This window comes from Pteropus medius, unplaced genomic scaffold (genome assembly GCF_902729225.1).
Source record: "Pteropus medius unplaced genomic scaffold, Ma_sr-lr_union100, whole genome shotgun sequence".
Lineage (NCBI taxonomy): Eukaryota > Metazoa > Chordata > Mammalia > Chiroptera > Pteropodidae > Pteropus > Pteropus medius.
The window spans coordinates 12,282,702-12,299,227 of NW_024350926.1; positions in this window are offsets into that span (position 1 = coordinate 12,282,702).

The window sequence follows — 16,526 nt, forward strand, 5'->3', positions numbered from 1 at the left end:
CAGAGCTCAGCGTGGGCCGCCGAGGGGCCTGAGAAGCACCTCGGGGGAGGCTGGGAGTGACTTGGTCAGCATCGCCCGGTTGGAGGATGGGCTGAGACACTCAGGGTGGTGCAGGGTAGCCATGTGTGCCACCTCGAAGTGCCACTTGGGACAACGGTTACTTTGACACTTACTGTGGACACTGGAAGAGTAGCCGGTGCAGGGAGATGCCTCCCCTGAACCCCTGTATCTATCTACAGATGGCTCCTCCAAAAGGGACTCACTGGTCAACAGTCCCTGCCCTGAACGCTTCTTCTACCATGCAGGACCTACCCTTTCTGGGGAGACTAGACGTCCATGCGTCCCAAGCTGACTTTGTCACAAACTGTCACTGTCATACCTCTCATCTGTTCCCTTAGGGCACATTTATCTTCCCCAAAGGTGCGGAGAAAGCGTCAGCCCCGCGGTACTGTGAGTTCATGAGGACGTGAGCGCTGTACTCCGCAGTTCCCAACGGGACGTGTCTCAGTCTTCTGGAAAGGAGCGTGGCTACACACGCCACATTTTAAGTGCTAAGCAGTTTACATACTCATTTCCCTAATTAATAGGGACCGATGCTAAGGAAATAGTAAAACGAAGGACCAGATGCCTGCGTGAGACTGCGCCTCATGGCATCGTCGGTCCTGGGGGTTGGACAAGACACCACCACAGTCGCCACGAGCTGGGAGCCGGCGGAACGCCCTGCGGCGACTCATCGATGGACGGCACGCGGCTGCTGGAAGTGCTGAGCGGCCGCGTCTTCGCCCCCCGGCCCGCCCTCCACTCCCTCCGCAGCGTCCCCGCATCTTCCTCCGATGCCCGCGGATTCCTCCTGTCTTCGAAGGCCGACCCTCCTCCGATCGGGAGTCCCGTTTGGGGTTTCACAGAGCTCTACCCCAAAACTGCTTCTCTTCTCCTCCTCTCTCCTGCGATCGCACACGTGTGTGTCTGGTTTTCACCGCGGATGGTGGCTCAGTCGCGAGGCATGAAATCAGTATAATGAGCAGGAACTGTCATTTTCAACGTTAGTTGCAGAGGAAGTAGCCCGGGCACAGATACAGGAATGGTGGGGCGTCTGAGGAATTTCAGAGTCTGTAACACTAAACCTTGTGTTCATCCGGCTCGGTGGCAGGACGTGGGTCTGGGGGCAGAAAGGCCGCGGAGGGCGTCGTATGCCGTGCAAAACGGAGAGTGTTTTATCTTGACGACGCTGAGGAGACGCTGAGGTTTTAAGCGGGCTGTGACCGGGGACTCTGGCGTGCGGGCTGGCTTTGACGGCAGGCAGAACAGCACAGGTCTTTTTGCTAGAAAGGCACTCGCACGCTTCCCGGTGGCCAGGACGATACATCAGACCCGTCCGACGAGTCTGGGCTGCAGTCAGGAATTTATCTGGACCGATTCGAACAGGCAGAGGTCGTCGTGGTTTCAGGGCTGATGTACATTTATAACGACTCTCTGTGATCTTTACTGAGAAATCGCTGGCCCTGAGCGTGTGTGTCTGAGTCACAAGAAGAGGAGCCTTTGTCTCGTCCTGCGTGGTTGTGATATGTGCAACTCTGAAGCCACAGTGGGAAGTCGCTGTGATATTCCTCCCATAACTCGGAGGAAGGAAAACCCAGTGTCATCTTTCGAAGTAGTTGCGAGGTGGGGCTTGTTCTGGGACAGACGAAGGCATGCCACACATCTTCCTCGAGGCCAGCTTCGGAAAGCCCGTAAAGCTTGTTACCATTTGCGTCCTGCAGTTTGGGGAACACGATGCACGTGGCCAGGGTCCACGGCAGGGTTGCAGGCGGGCTTTCTGGACAAGAAAAACCTACCTGAAAAGCCCATGCTCAGTAATTTTCGCTCAAAATGATCGTCGTAGAAGTAAGTGTGAGTGTGACTAAGCAGCACAGAAATGAAGTTGGTCGGTTTGTCTTATTTCGTCCCATCAAGGACCCCGTTTGAATACATTCTAAAATGGATTACACAGGCCCTGACTTATCAAGCATGATGTTCTGTAATCTAACACACAGCTTGCATCTTTTCTTGATGAGCCACCATTAGAGTTTTAAAATTCATGATAATTCATTGGATTTATAGAATGCACTCTAGTTTATCGGTATATATTATGTTACCTGAATAATGTGAAATTACATGTTTACATTATGAAGATCTTAAAAGAGTGAAGCCGTTTCACTCTACCTTGAAGGACCCCATCCTCCAACGTCTGGGATTCTTGACTCTACATGATGGAGGTTTTGTGCCTTTCGTGCCTTGTGGGGTTATGGGATTTTAACTTTCTCTTAGGGCCGTAGGCCATGTGGCTTTTCAAATAATGTCTTTCCTGGTAAGAAAAAGACAATGACTTGTGTGTGTAAAACAGAAAGGCATTTTGTTAAAATGTCAGTTCGAGGCGTCGTCTTAATTTTTTTTTTTTAAGACAGGTCTGGTTGTTTATCACAGGCTCCGCTCCCCCCCTGCCTCCCCCCCCCAAGTATCTTCAAGGTCTGATTCTCACTGAGGGGGGGGAGAGCCCAGGAAGGGGATGGAAGGTTCTCCGGGGCTTGACTGTCATCGTCGTTATAGGTACATAGAGTCTGATTCAAAAGCCAAGGCCGGTGGGAAGGGGGCGGGGCCAGGGAGCAGAAGGGAAGGGCGTGAAGGACTTGTACAAGTTCTGACCCTATAAAAACACAAAGAAACTGAACACATGCGACCAAACAATGAGGAAGAAACGAGCTGATAAAGAACAACCAGAACTGTGTAATATTTAGTGAAAATCACTCATAGTAGCCCTTCAGGTTTTCAAGGATTTCCCCTTAAAATGTCTCCCAATTTCCCGATTTCCCCGCCATTGCTGGCTGCCGTGTCTGTCTTCCTAGTGACTTTTAAAAGAGGAGCCGGGAGCCTCGAGGGGCTCAGTGGGACTTTGCCAGGAAAACTGCAGCAGAGCGAGTCCCCGAGGCCATGCTTTGCGTTCAGAGCGAGCGGAGGCGGGGAGGGGTGACCTAGAAACCCAGCCAGGATCCAGACGTGAACCCCGACGATTAAATCCCCGTTCGCCCCGCCTTTGTGGCACCAGGCAGGGCCTCGTCTCTCCTGGCCGGAGGGCAGGGACCGCAAACTACCGCTTCGCTTTGACAGCTCCGAGGAGAAGACTGGTCTCAAGTTTGCATCTTTCTTTTCTAACCTCCTTAACCTACGCCCTGGAAAGGCGAGGGCCCCGAGACCCACCTCTGCCACATGCTCTGCATGTCATTTTGTGATGTGGGGGCCGCGTGCCTCGTGGTTTGTTCTCCGCTTCTGGGGCTGCAGTCAAAACTGAGACAGGAGAAGGCTCCCAGCATGCAGGTCCGTTCTTCCAGGGTCGCCTGGCACACCGTGCAGCCCTGTCCTCCGAGAGGGAAGCCGCACGGTCTGATTTGGGGCGGGGGGCCCGGACACGTGTGGGGAGACCGAGGCTGACCACGCTCACCTGGCGCGTCGCACGACCAGCCGGGGAAGCCTTCGTGCTTTTAGAGACTGTTCGCTTACCCTGACTTCTCAAGAGGATCTTCTCCCTGGCTTCGGTCCCAGTATTAGTTGTGCTTCTTCTGAGCAGCCATCGTTTTTAACGTGGGCAGGACAACGACCGTGTGTGGCTCGTGGTGCGCTAACGCGGTCGTCCACCTCTAGGAAACGTGCACACCTGCACGGTGCGTGTCGCGTCTTCACGTGCGACCCGGGCCGACCTGAATTTCCTTTCCTCCTTTTTCTTTCTTTGGCTTTCCTCAATTTTACTTCACTTAGACCCCGGCGTTAAAAAAGAAATCCTCTTTACTGTAGAGAACGGCATGCATAAATGTATGGGGGGGGGGTGGATATTAATATTTTGTTTAATCCACAGAAGAAACTCATCCCCACTTTCTACCTGCTTAGGGGCAAGATAAGCTATTTTTAAAGTATGTAAAAAGCTAAGTGTTCACATATACCTTTCTAGACTGGTTGGAGAACCATTTAATAATAAGACGAGGCAAATCTGTAATTATTAGGAAATGTTCATGTTTCTTTAAGACGAACTCCAAGGAAACAGGCCTTATTTCTTTTTCACGGTTTTCAATATTTCTGCCAACAGTTTCAATAGAGCCATAACCGTAGCTGCAGGTGACACTGAATGCGGAAAGTGAGGGCCACCCACTAAGACGGCCGTGACCAAACCGCGCCTGCGGCGTCACTGCCGTGGGGCAGAAGGGACAGGCGGGCACACCTAGCAGGGCCCGCGAGGCCCCAAGCAGACCCCACTGCGCCGGCAGCGACTCAGTACGAGCCTGAAACCTGCTCGCGCTTGTCCGCTCACTCACTTACTTTCATTTGGAGATGACGACAGAGCGTGTGTAAAAGGTGTGTGTGTGTGTGTGTGTGTGTGTGTGTGTGTGTGTGGTGGTTTTACTCTCTGCTTATTGTTGGGCCTTACACAGTAGAGTAGCTATGTCACGGTGACTGCAGTGTCTGACGTCCGGCCATCTTGGAAAAGCCCGAGTTCCAACACAGCCAGTCCTCTGTGTCCACTCCATCCGTGGAGCCAGCCAACCTCGGATGGAAAACACTGGAAATGAAACACGCTGCACCGTTGCTGACGTGTGCTACGGGCTCAGCCTGAGGGTTGGGTTGGGTCTGTATGAACACGTACAGACTTTTATTGTGCACTATTCCCTAAACTGTACGGTATGACAACTATTCATACAGCAATTGCACTGTACGAGGAATTATAAGTAATCTAGAGATGATTTAAAGCGCGTGGCAGGATGTGTGCAGGTTCCACGCAGATACTGCTCATTTTACATAAGGGACTTGAGCACTGTGGCTTTTGGCATTGGGGTCCTGGGACCCATCCCCGCAGATGCTGGGTACCAAGGGGCCACTGTGTCACATTTGTACTTGAAGCCTGCCTCACAGGATCACACGCAATGGAAAGCCAGACTATTACTGTTTAATTTCCACGAGCTTCTGAGTGCATATTTGATTCATTTCGATGTTGTTAGAAAAGTAATACGGCATTATTTTTCTGATGATGTTTCCCATTGTAGCCACTACGAAAATAGGGCTAATCATGCCAGCTCATTCAAGGAATATAGCTTCAGGAATGATTTTTTCCTCTTTTTATTGAAATGGTGGTTTTCTAATAGAGATGCCGAACGTCACGCACTCAGATATCTTTAAAGCAATACTTAATTCGGGACCAAGTGCAAAGAAGCTGCGGAAGGTTATTCATCCATGCAGAGACAATTATATCGTGGTAGATAATGGATCTGTGTTATTCTAAATGTCTATACGTGGCTACGGCGAGACCAACTGAAGTTGTTTTTATAACTTTTCAGTACATTGAACGAAAGGGAAGTATGACAGTGGAAAGCGTCTGATAAATTCAATGTGACATGTTTTTTATCCGTACAAAATGGTTTCTGAGCAGCCGGTAATGGTGAATATTTGAGCAGTCATTTTTGATGTGGAATCCTCCTTCTGCGCTCGACACTAATGAGTTGTGAGTTGTACTGCATCAAATTGACAGTTTCCTTACTTTCGTAAACAGGCGCACGGTTCACCTTGTAAAAGCCGATAAAAGATACTCAACTCACCTCGGAAACACGTGGGAGTTTTCTCTTTCAGTCTTACCATCAACATTTCCTTTAAGGAACGATAATATAGAGAAAGGCTAGCCTCCATTGGGTGCTTCATAAATTCTAGCCTCATTCTAGGTACCATAATCCCTATTGGCCCTTGGATGACTTTACAGCTCAAATCAGCTCCAAGGAAAAAGAAACTATGCCTTGGCTAAAATAGTATATGAATCCAACAAGAAATGACAGGTTCTTTATTGTTTTCCTAGGATACACTTGTCTTCGTTGTTGCTTTTGATGTCAATTATTTTTAGAGAATGAGAGATACCTTACATTCTTCCAACTTATATTCAACTTTTAAAGAATAATTTTACAATACTCATCTTCACAGTAATCTTGGGAAACAGGATGTTTGTGCAGTGTTCCCATTTTATAGGTGAGGCAAATCACAGGGAGAGGAGAGTTAGTGCAGACTCTCATGCGTTAATATATAGTACTGTTTTCTCTAAGCGATGGGAAGGAATGAATCTAACTACTAGGAACATGGAAGCACATAGAATAGGAATCATCCAAAGAAAACTAAAGCTGTTAAGATCAGTTCATCAGGAAGTGTGTTTTAACGGGCGGAAATGGGCTGTCGTACTGGAATTAAAAACACACCTTGCAACTGATCGAGTGTCATCAGCCATATTAACCCAGCTCATTCCCTAGGGGGACATTATATATTAAGGTTTCTATTAAAAGCAGCACGATACTATACACGTTGAGTGGAGATAAAACCTAGAGTTTCAGTTGAACAGCTGCCGCCTGCCTTTCAAATTGGCCAGCTCGCTTTGATCTGTTTCATATTTTAGGATCCTAAATAATGTTTTCAAAAGGTCCGGTGCTGACTAACACACTGTCTGGTCGCGCGTCATCTGTGTTCAGGCAAACTTCCAGTGATCGAAGTTTACAGACGTGATAATGATGGTGCCTTATGCTTTCATGGGCCATCACTGTCTCCGAGGAATTTCATTTTGATGCTGCTGGAAATATGTCAAAATTGGTAACTTGAAATCCCTTCCAAAACAAAAGCCTAAAAATTCTAAGTGAAATATGACAGACCTCTTTTATAAAGACATAGCTGAGCTCACGGATAATTAAGGGACATCTTCAGAAGCCGGATACCGGAAGAGCACCCCGAACCCAGCTGGGCCAGATGTGCGTGAAGGCGGGGCTCACCCAGGCTCGGGGTCAGCAGGGGTCAGCCTCAGCGCAGAAGCTCGTGGCGCCTTGTTTGCCGATGTGAGCAAACTCGCAGCTCGGTCTGCTGCATACATTAATCACCAAAGTCTGCAGCCCAGATGGACTAGAAACATCTCCTCCAGCACAGGAGTGACAGGAAACCTGCAGTCACCTGACTCTTCCCCCAGCCCTGCCAGCAAGGACACCCCGTGCAAGCCTGGCACTCCGGTTGTGAGGGCGCTCACGTGTCTCGGTGATGCCATGCCTGTTCTAGACGAAGCACTGTCACTTGCTTCAAGTACTTGTAGGTGGCATGGTCTTCAGCTTTGCACAACCACAATAGCCTTCTCCTTACCTGGCTAAGTGTGCAGGTCGACCTGTGACAGCCGGTGTTTCCAGGCTGGCTCTTGGAGCCAGGGTCTTTGACCCTGAAATGGAGACAGGCGTCACCTGAGACATAAATGAGGCTGGTAGGCACGCAGTCCCTTAGCACATGGCACATGGTAAGTGCTCAGTATTTTTCTTTATTAACGATTTGACTATAATATCAGTATTGCATTTATACATCTATAATCCCGCTACAGCATTCATTTATATACAGAACTACTCTAATTTGATCTCAAAACAGTCATTGTATATATAGATAGATATAGATATATAGATATAGGTATATTCATAATGAGAACTGCCTGTTTTCTTTAAAATTAAAAAAAAACTCCCCAAAAGATACCCAAACTTTAAAAAATATATATATGCTCGTACGACCTGTGAAATTTCCTTACTTAAGGATTTTTCTTGAAAACATGAACGCGAACCAGGTGTAAAGGAAGTCATCGTGTAGAGACCTGTCACTTATCTGGAAGTCACTGCTCAGTAACCATTAATGTCCATCCCTGAGAGCCACTGAAGTGAGGACGTTCACAGCCCGCAGCCCCGGGTTGCCGAGTTTCGCCCTGAGCACCGGAGGGTCCGGCTGTCAGTCCTGGGTGCAGTTCTTCCCGCTCAGCTCCGCAGACCGTCGTCGGCACAGCGCGGAGCTGAGAAACGGTCCGCCACGTCGTCGGTGAGGTTTTGAAAGGTGTACGTGAATCCAGTCGTTTCGCTCTGATTTAAAATCATTATTTCCCTTTTCCCGGTTGACCCTCTCTAGAAGAACCCTTTTAAACAGGTGACTAACCACAATTTGATTTTTTTCAACTGAAATTAAACAGAAGCAACAAAGTATATGATTAAGTATAACACGAATTAACCTATTAAGAAATGCTTGTAATTCTGACAGTTAATCAAGAAAAAACACTGTTGGCTACATAAAAGTTAGAAAGAAATACTCTGTTACCATCGTTTCAAAATCCTTTCGATAGTTACAATATTCTTTTTCTTTCTATTTTAAAAAAGAGTCATTTATGTAAAGCAGCGTAGCAGGCTTAACTACATTCAGGGGCCTGGCAGTGCGTAAGCGATGTAAACGTGGAAGGCTGTGGCACAAGCTGGTGGTGGTTTATCAGCATGACATAACGCCGGCCTCATTATATTACCGTTACATTGTTTGGGGGAGTTTGGGGGGCTGGGCCAAGCCCCCGACCGGAGCTTCGTGTTCGACGCTGCCTAGGAAGTTGCTCCCAGCGCCTGTTAGCTCAGCGGTACCTGCGTGAGAACCGGCAGCCTCTTCTCGCAAAGGCGGTTTGGAAAACCATCATCGTCCACGTGCGGAAGGGCCACCCCGATCCCCCTACCGACGAGTATCTGTCCCGGTCCCTTCCAGCATGGCCTTCTGGGTGCTGGCGCCTTTCCTCGGCACCCTTGAGTAATTAATGCCTCTGGCTGGCTGAAATGACATCGCCTTCCAAGCGAAGTCTAAGCTCTCTCTGAGTGTGACCACAGTCGCCTTGTAAAACGCCCTCTGGCCTGTCCCCGTCACTCCCACCCTCGCCGTCTGCCTGCCTTCCGTGTTCCCGAACCCAGAGACACCATTCCCTTGTTCTGGGAGGGGGACTGGGCCCCCATAAGGAGCCAGGCACATGCCAGGTGCTGGGGCAGATATCCGCGAGCCAGAGGGACCGTCCCACTCTGAGGAGCTTTACAGACTGTCCCCTCCGGGCCCACCGTGGCACCGCCTGCGCCTTGCTCTCCACGGCAACGTGGAGGCCGCGGCTGCTCGCTCGGGCGTCCCCACCCGACTGGAATCTGCAGAGGGCAGGGCGTCGGTGTCGTCTGTGTCGCCTCGCACGGTCCTCGGCGAGCCTGGCTGCGTGGCGCACACGCGGTAAATGTCTGCGCAGTAAACTGCCGCGTCGTCTCAATTAAAATATATAGATAAACATTGAAGCAGACCGTCACCCGGCCCCAGAGCAGACGTGCCGACCTCGGATGGTGACGCAACCTCCGACGCTCCTGCTGGCTCCGCCTTTCTGCTCCCGTTGGCTCCCACGCCCTGGATGGTCACTGTCGCAGGAGGGCACGTGCATGGCAGGGACTTAATAAACGCGCCACGTGAGCGGGCGAAGGGCCGTCCTTGTCGTGAGGAAAGCTGACAAATGAGTTTCTGATGCCCGTCTCGGGCCTGGAAAGGTGACGCCAAAATACCGATTTAACCGGAGACGTGACAAGTGAGACGGCCCGGACGCAGCTCGAAAGTGAGCACGTCGGAGGACAGGCGAGGACAGGCGACGAGGTGGCCGGCAGCCGGCGGGCTCCTCCCGGAGGTCGTGGAGCGACGGGGTGTCCGCTGCCGCGGTGTCCCTCCGCCGGCCAGCCCGGCCACACGCACGGCGTCCCCTCCTTGCAGCGTGATGGCCCCCTCCTTCCCCCTCCGTCACCGGCTCCGCGTTCTGTCCCACGTGCCCGTCTGTGCCTGGGCTGCAGAGGAGCCTTCCTGTCTGTCCTCTCGGACGTGACAGGCCTGTCCCTTCTCGATTAGGTAGCATCTACTCCTGCTCGGTTTCCACACGACACATTTTTCTTTTCTCCCAAGCTGCTTTTTCTCTACGGATCCTCCTTGGCTCTGATCCAGGCAAGGACAGAGAGCCCGTCCCCCACCCCGGTCACCTCCCTGAGGAGAAAGAATAAAGTTTGCATAAAACGCGCCCCAGTAGCCCAGTCCCCAACCATCTGTGCCGCCAGGCTGGGACCGGGGTTGGCAGGCCCGGCTTCTCTGCAGAGGGTCGGCGTCTGCAGCTCTGTTTGTTAGGCTCGGTTGCCACGGTCACTTCTGAGCGAAGAAGTCGCCATTCGGTACCTGAGTGCTGGGCCGTCTCGTGCCCTCTTGTCCAAGGCTGTGGTTTTTCCGGAGGCCGCTGGCCGCCCGAAGCTGCGGCCGTGCTGGGCACCCTCCTGCTCACATTCTCACCTCCATCGTTTGTTCGACGCGGCTCCAGCTCACTGGGCCTTGCGAGAACGCACGGCATGTCACAGTGACACCCATTCCTCCCAGGCCATTATTCTGCGAGACCGCGTGAGCATCACTTTACAAAGCTGGTTATTTTACCCAGTCAGCTGACCACTCAGCGCATAGACCTCATCAAAGTGTGACACGACGCCCACTCACTAAACCTCTGCGAACTATCACAGCTTTATCGACCTTCGCCATTTTTCTGCAGTTCAAAATAACCAGAAAACCATGTTCGAGCAGTTTCTCGATTTAAATGTCCAAACCGGCCCTGCAGGTGTTTGCTGAGAACCAGCTGTTCCCCCGTCCAGGTCCGTGACAGGAAGCGGGGCGGGTGACTCCCCTCGAATGCGAGGCTCTTGACTCCTGCATCCGATTCCGGAGCCTGGAGCCCACGCCGGGGAGTCTGGGGGTTGCAGTTGGGTTCCCACGGTGAGACCCACACTGTGAACGTTCCTTCCAACGCTAGAGGGATTGTAAAAAGGCCCCGTGCCGCCCGCGTGTGACCGACGTCCGCCATGGTGGGGTGGCCCTGTCATTCACTTCCCCGTGGGCCCCTGTCACGCCCGGGCAGCCTGCAGCGTCACCCGCCACGCTCCGCGCTCCGCAGAAGCGGTCACGTGCCGTCGTGCTGTGTCGCGAGGCTTCTTCTGGGGCATTTCCTAACGTTTGCCTATGAATTCTAGTTTCGCATGTTTTTGCTTTTATGATGTTCTTCGGCCATCTTTATTGTCCCTGGCTCACCCAGTGCCACCCTCGTCTGCCTGGGACCCCCGAGCTAAGTCATTGAGCGAGTGAGTGTGTAAGGGGAGTGACAACAAGCCATGGTCCATGGCTCCAGAATTGGGGCGCCCGTAAGTGTCGCACAGGCACCTTCTTGGGGCGCTGCCCTGCTTGAGTGGCGTTTGCCCTTCCATCCCAAGGTCGTCACCTCGTCGTCTCGAAGTGGACACAGCAAATGCCATGGTCCCATTGAGGGTGAGGATGGGGGCGCGAGGGCTCAGCAAACTCCCCTCTCTCCGTCCCCTTCTAGAATGAGCTGTCAGCAGACATGCTCCCCCACGGCCGCCAGAAGACTCTCTTGCAGATTTCCTGGCCTTGGCCTCCCCTGTTTAGTGTTTGGTAAAAAGAAAGATCCTCAGAATTGGCTTTGAGCAGCGCTCCCGAACCTATGAAACACCAAACCGCCTTTGAGTCATCTCAAACGACATTCATGGACAATGTGATTTACCCACACGCGTAGATAAAGCCTCACGAGAAAAATACATATAATGCTCTGTCTGTCAGAAAATAGAAAAATAAAAGAATAGTGCATGTTTAGGCCGGGCTCAGAAGGAGGAGATTATAAACAGCAACATGGGGTCAGCGATGTTTGCGGCCTCGCCACAGCCAGCACGGCTCAGCAGCAGTGCTGCAGACGGGGGCGCGCGTGCGGTGCTGCAGACGGGGGCGCGCGTGCGCGGTGCTGCGGACAGGTGCATCGCACGCAGGACGGGCGGCGATGAGCATCGCCTTTGCCAAGGCGTCGACGACTCCTGGTCCCACTGCGCGCTGCGCCGTTTTCCAGCAGTTGCCGTTGGCACACCGGGGAGGGAGCAGGATACAGAGCGGGTTTGAAGTGCGTGCTGCCTGGATCCCCCCGACCTGTGCCGTGGGGCCTCTGCTCATGGCGACAAGCAAATTTCCAGGAAAAATAAGTGTAATCGACACATTATAGATTGAGTAGAAATATAAGATCGACTGAAGATGAGGAAAGATCGATTTTCCTGATTTTGAGTGGCGTCCCATACATTCCGCCACCCCGCCTGGGGCTGTCACAGACGTTCCCTCCAAAGTTATAAAGGCTGCGGGGCACCAGCTCCCGTCGGTGTCCAGCCAGAAGGAGTCTGATGGAGTCTGTCCAGGATGTCACTAATCGCAAGGTTAAGGTTTCTCTGGGAAATTTTGCTCGGTGCCTTTGACACTGGGACATCTACACTAGTGATTTCAAAGTGCAGAAAAAAAAATTTTTTTAATCCATTTTTACAGACTTTCAATGAAATACCTAATTTATATATTTGAATCTCTAAAAATATTTCATCATTTGAGAATGTTTCCTTTTAAGTCACTGGCTCCTATAGTTTACAATCCTATACTGAACCCACCAGACTTCAGCTGTTTCTTATTATTCACTATGACTTGTCATACGCTTTTTGCCGATGGCTATTTGTCCATTAGAAATCACAAGTTAAAAGTAGTTAACCTTGCACATGGTTAACCGAGAAACCTAGATAAATTTGGTTCATGTAATAAAGGTTGCTTTCATAAAGTTTAGATGTTGTTTTCCCCGCCCCCCGCAACATGATGAAAGAAATACATTTTTCTCTCTGATCTGGTTCTCCATCTTCATGGACAGCCTAATAATAGAAGAGAGACTGATTGTGAAAAGCACATTAGTATTCCTAGAAGCTATTCGGATTCCATTTTGCATTTAAGGTAAATTAGAATTATTTCATCAAGTCAAGTAATTTCAAGTAGCAATAGAAATAGATGTTGAAGAGTGAATTAAATATGTGTCATATTTTCTTGTTTTTCATTTTAAGTCTTTTAATGAAGCCGTTGGTCTTAAATTTTCTTAATCCCATTTAAAAATTCAGTTTGGGTAAGAGGTGGTCATTCTATTAATTTATCAAGCAGAAATGAAACATTGTAGAAACAGGACTTTGTAGAGGAATTTGGAGAATGTCCCAGAATTATAGCTTTTTGGCAGGAACACAAAAGCGCGCGCGCGTGTGTGTGTGTGTGCACGTGCGCGTGCATGCATTCTATAAAGTAAGAAGTATGCCTCTGTGACTATGTGAAATTATGTAGCTTATTGCCATGAGGTTTGAGATGAGGGAACTCTAAATTAGGATTGATCAGCCAAAGGTAAGAGATTAGTGGATGATGGATTGGCAAATGATGAGCGTGATTTTTTGAAAGCATTTGAAGGAAATGATGGCTACGTGACGGCAAGAATACCGGGGCGATGTCGCCGGCTGAGAAAACATGGAGGACACAAGGCGGGCCTGCACGTGACGTGTGAGAAGCTCCTGGTGACACTGTGTTAGTGAGGGACCGACAAATGCTTAGAACTCGGAACGTCGAGAGGAGGAGGACGTGGCTGACTGAACACCCTAGACTCAGGTGACAAAAATGTGCGCACCTTCCAGAGATGCTACAGGTAACGGGGCATCATTGAGGAGCTAGGTGTGAAGTGGCCGTCTGGCATCTCTGCAGCAGTCACACGGCGGCCGAGGACTGGGGGATTCGACGGCTGGCAAAAAGAGCGTGGGCGATATAAATGGAACCTGACATCGAAAAAATGAAAAAGTAACGTGTGCGTAAATGCGTGCGTGTAGATGCCATTTAATCGTGGTCGTCGATTTTATTACCTACGAATTAAGCAAATATTATTTTCCCCACTATTCCACAGTGTGTAATCCCAATTTTATTTTCCTGGGAGTGAAAGACTCTGAATTAGATGATAAAGATCCTTAAATTATTTTGAGACGTGCTGTTAAACATGCACACAAACTTGGGCAAAAGTTTCCGTAACTGAACACTGTCGTCTTGAAGGTTTGTACTGAATCACGGTAAACCACGTATGTTAAATTAATCGCGTATCCTTGTGAAGCAACTAGAATGAGGAATTAGCTACGTATAAGTAATGACTTACTCATGAAAGATAAATTTATTGTAAGACAGTGAGAAAACATTGTCTTTATAATATACTTACTTTAGATATGGATTTAGTATTTAAATTTTTAGCATCCTTAACTATATCCAGGAATTGCTTCTTTTATTTTAGTCTAAAATGGAAGCATTTTTAGTCACAGCTAATAATCATACCTGTACATTTTCATGTGTTGTCTCAGCACTTTAAAAATACTAATTTCACTACAATGATTATATAGTAAGGATCAAACTCTCACTTTTGGAGTCGGAATTAACTGCTGCAGCAACGAGATATGCTCTGAAAGAAAAAAAATATTAATTTCTCACTTTTCTAAAATTTAGTAATTTCCGATTAAATGCCAATTTAATAGACAATTTTGTAGGTGGATTTCTTAGACCTGCACCGTGCAGCCCAGTAGCCAGAAGCCACAGGTGGCTCATTTAACTTTACTCGATGAAAATGAAATACAATGAACCGACCGAGAGTCCGTCTCGTGCTGTGGACCATGAGAGCGTTTTTTGCATACTCTGATCTTTCTGGAGTTTTCTCGTTGGAGCTAATGCCAGAATGTTCAAGAAGGTTTTAATGAGTTATTCCGGTGCAGATTGAAGGCCAGTAGGTAAGACAGGACAGTAAGCATCCGTTCTCAGTCTCGACCACACAGAGGAGCAGAGGAAGCAGAGAGCACAAAGGTACTATAGAATAAGAGGTTTTCGTCAGGTGTGGAGAAAGAGTTCCCGATGTGAAAAGCATTGGGAGGATTTATTGAGTGAGGTTGTGGGGTTTGGGGAAATCTTTAAAAACAGAATACATCTTGGTCTCTCCAGGGAGGTGGGCGACGTGCTGAGTTTGGGGACAAATTGGATTCATTGCCATGGTTTTTCACACCGGCAATTGTATGAATCTGTAGAGGACAATAAAACTGGGTAATTCTCTGCGTTCTTCGGGGAGTCCAGCCTCTAGACTGCGCTTTCTGACAGCGCCAATGTGCTGCCTGACGGTGAACAACTTTTCAGATGCAAGAAAGAAAAAAAAAGCCTGAAAAATACAAAATGCTAGCGTTTTGTCATTTTAAGAAGCAGTGTTTTCGGGAGGTGGGTTAGCACTTCTTCTCCCCTATTAAGAGGGAGAAAATGTAGGGCTTCGTGTAAACACAGTGACGGAAAGTCTCCAATTCCTGTTTTGCTCCTGAGTCAAAGGACATTGCATTTACCATGATTTGGAAACGAACAGAAAAATGAAATAATGATGCGTGCCATTAATCTGAACAACAGAATTAGATGTAGACATGAGAAACTCCAGTTGCCACTTGGTGTGAAAATATGCCATCAGGCTTGCACAAGTCTGCTGGCCCCGCCCCGAGTTCCAGCACCCCGATGTCCATGTCTGGGGTCGTGCGGGCCGTGAGGTGCGGCCGCCCAGGGCAGAGCCACAGGGGACCCAGAAGTTGGGACGTGGCCCGGGCGGCCTCGTGAGGGCGGCACTGGCTGGGGGATACTGGATGGGAACTGTGACAGTAGACCGAGCTGGCTGCGTCATCAGGGTGTCAGCCAATCTAGCCACGGGTCTGCCCATCAAAGAGGAAATCTGAAGCTACGACTCACCTGAAAAGCCAGTGCTATTTTTTTTTATCCGTTGATGTAATTCTTTGCCAGGTTTAGAAGGGAAAGCAGGGCAGGTCAGGCTGAGTCATCCTCACGAGGCAAGGTTTGGCGGGGGCGGAGCCAGAGGCTGGAGGCAGGCGGCGTTCTAAACCCGCAGAAACCCCCGTTTGGGAACAGGTGGCCAGCGCACAAAGGAAAATAAGGATGCGGGAGGGAGGCGGGTGTGGGAGGAGGTCGAGGTAAACCGTCTGCGTGAGGCTTCCGCACAGAGAATGCCTTTTTGAGAGGCGAGAAGCAGAACAAGCTTCGGGTGAGACAGACAAGTTCGTTCTCACGCGCCGGCTGTGTGGCTCTGAGGAAGATGCTGGCTTCGTCTCTGTGTCGTCATCTGTAGAAATCCAACAAAAATTCTTACCTTTTGGGTGGTTGTATTTATAATCAGGCAGTTACCGCGCCTGGATTTATAAATAATACTTATTAGGAAAGTATATTCTATACTAGTTCTTCAGTTCACAGTTTTTTCCAGTTGTTCAGATGAAGCTTTGCAAATATTGCTAAAGTATTACATCAGAACATTCATCCGATATTGTTCCCACTTTTCTTTTGCGAATTGTGTGAATGGCCCATAAATCAATCCTCACGTGTAGGACAGACCAGACTTCGTGTCACAGAGTTAACTCTGGGCACCAAAGTCGATACGTCGCCTACAGTCTATAAGCTATTTCTATAAAAGATTGATGTTAATAATTATAACCCAATTTACATCATAAATAAAAGGGTAAAAAAATTGAACAATTAAAAAAATTACTGGCAGTGAAACCTACCACCGATAGTGTCCAGAAGATTAATTTTCGTTTGTGAAAGGAACAAGCTATGTGCAGTGAAGGACAATAGGTCTTTAAGGGTCAGGGAACCTGTGTGCCAACGTGGTACTGACCTTGCATTAACCAGGGCGTTGACTGCAAACAACAGAGAGCAATGTGGGTTTGAAACATGAAGGGCATTTTTTGGAAGAAAAG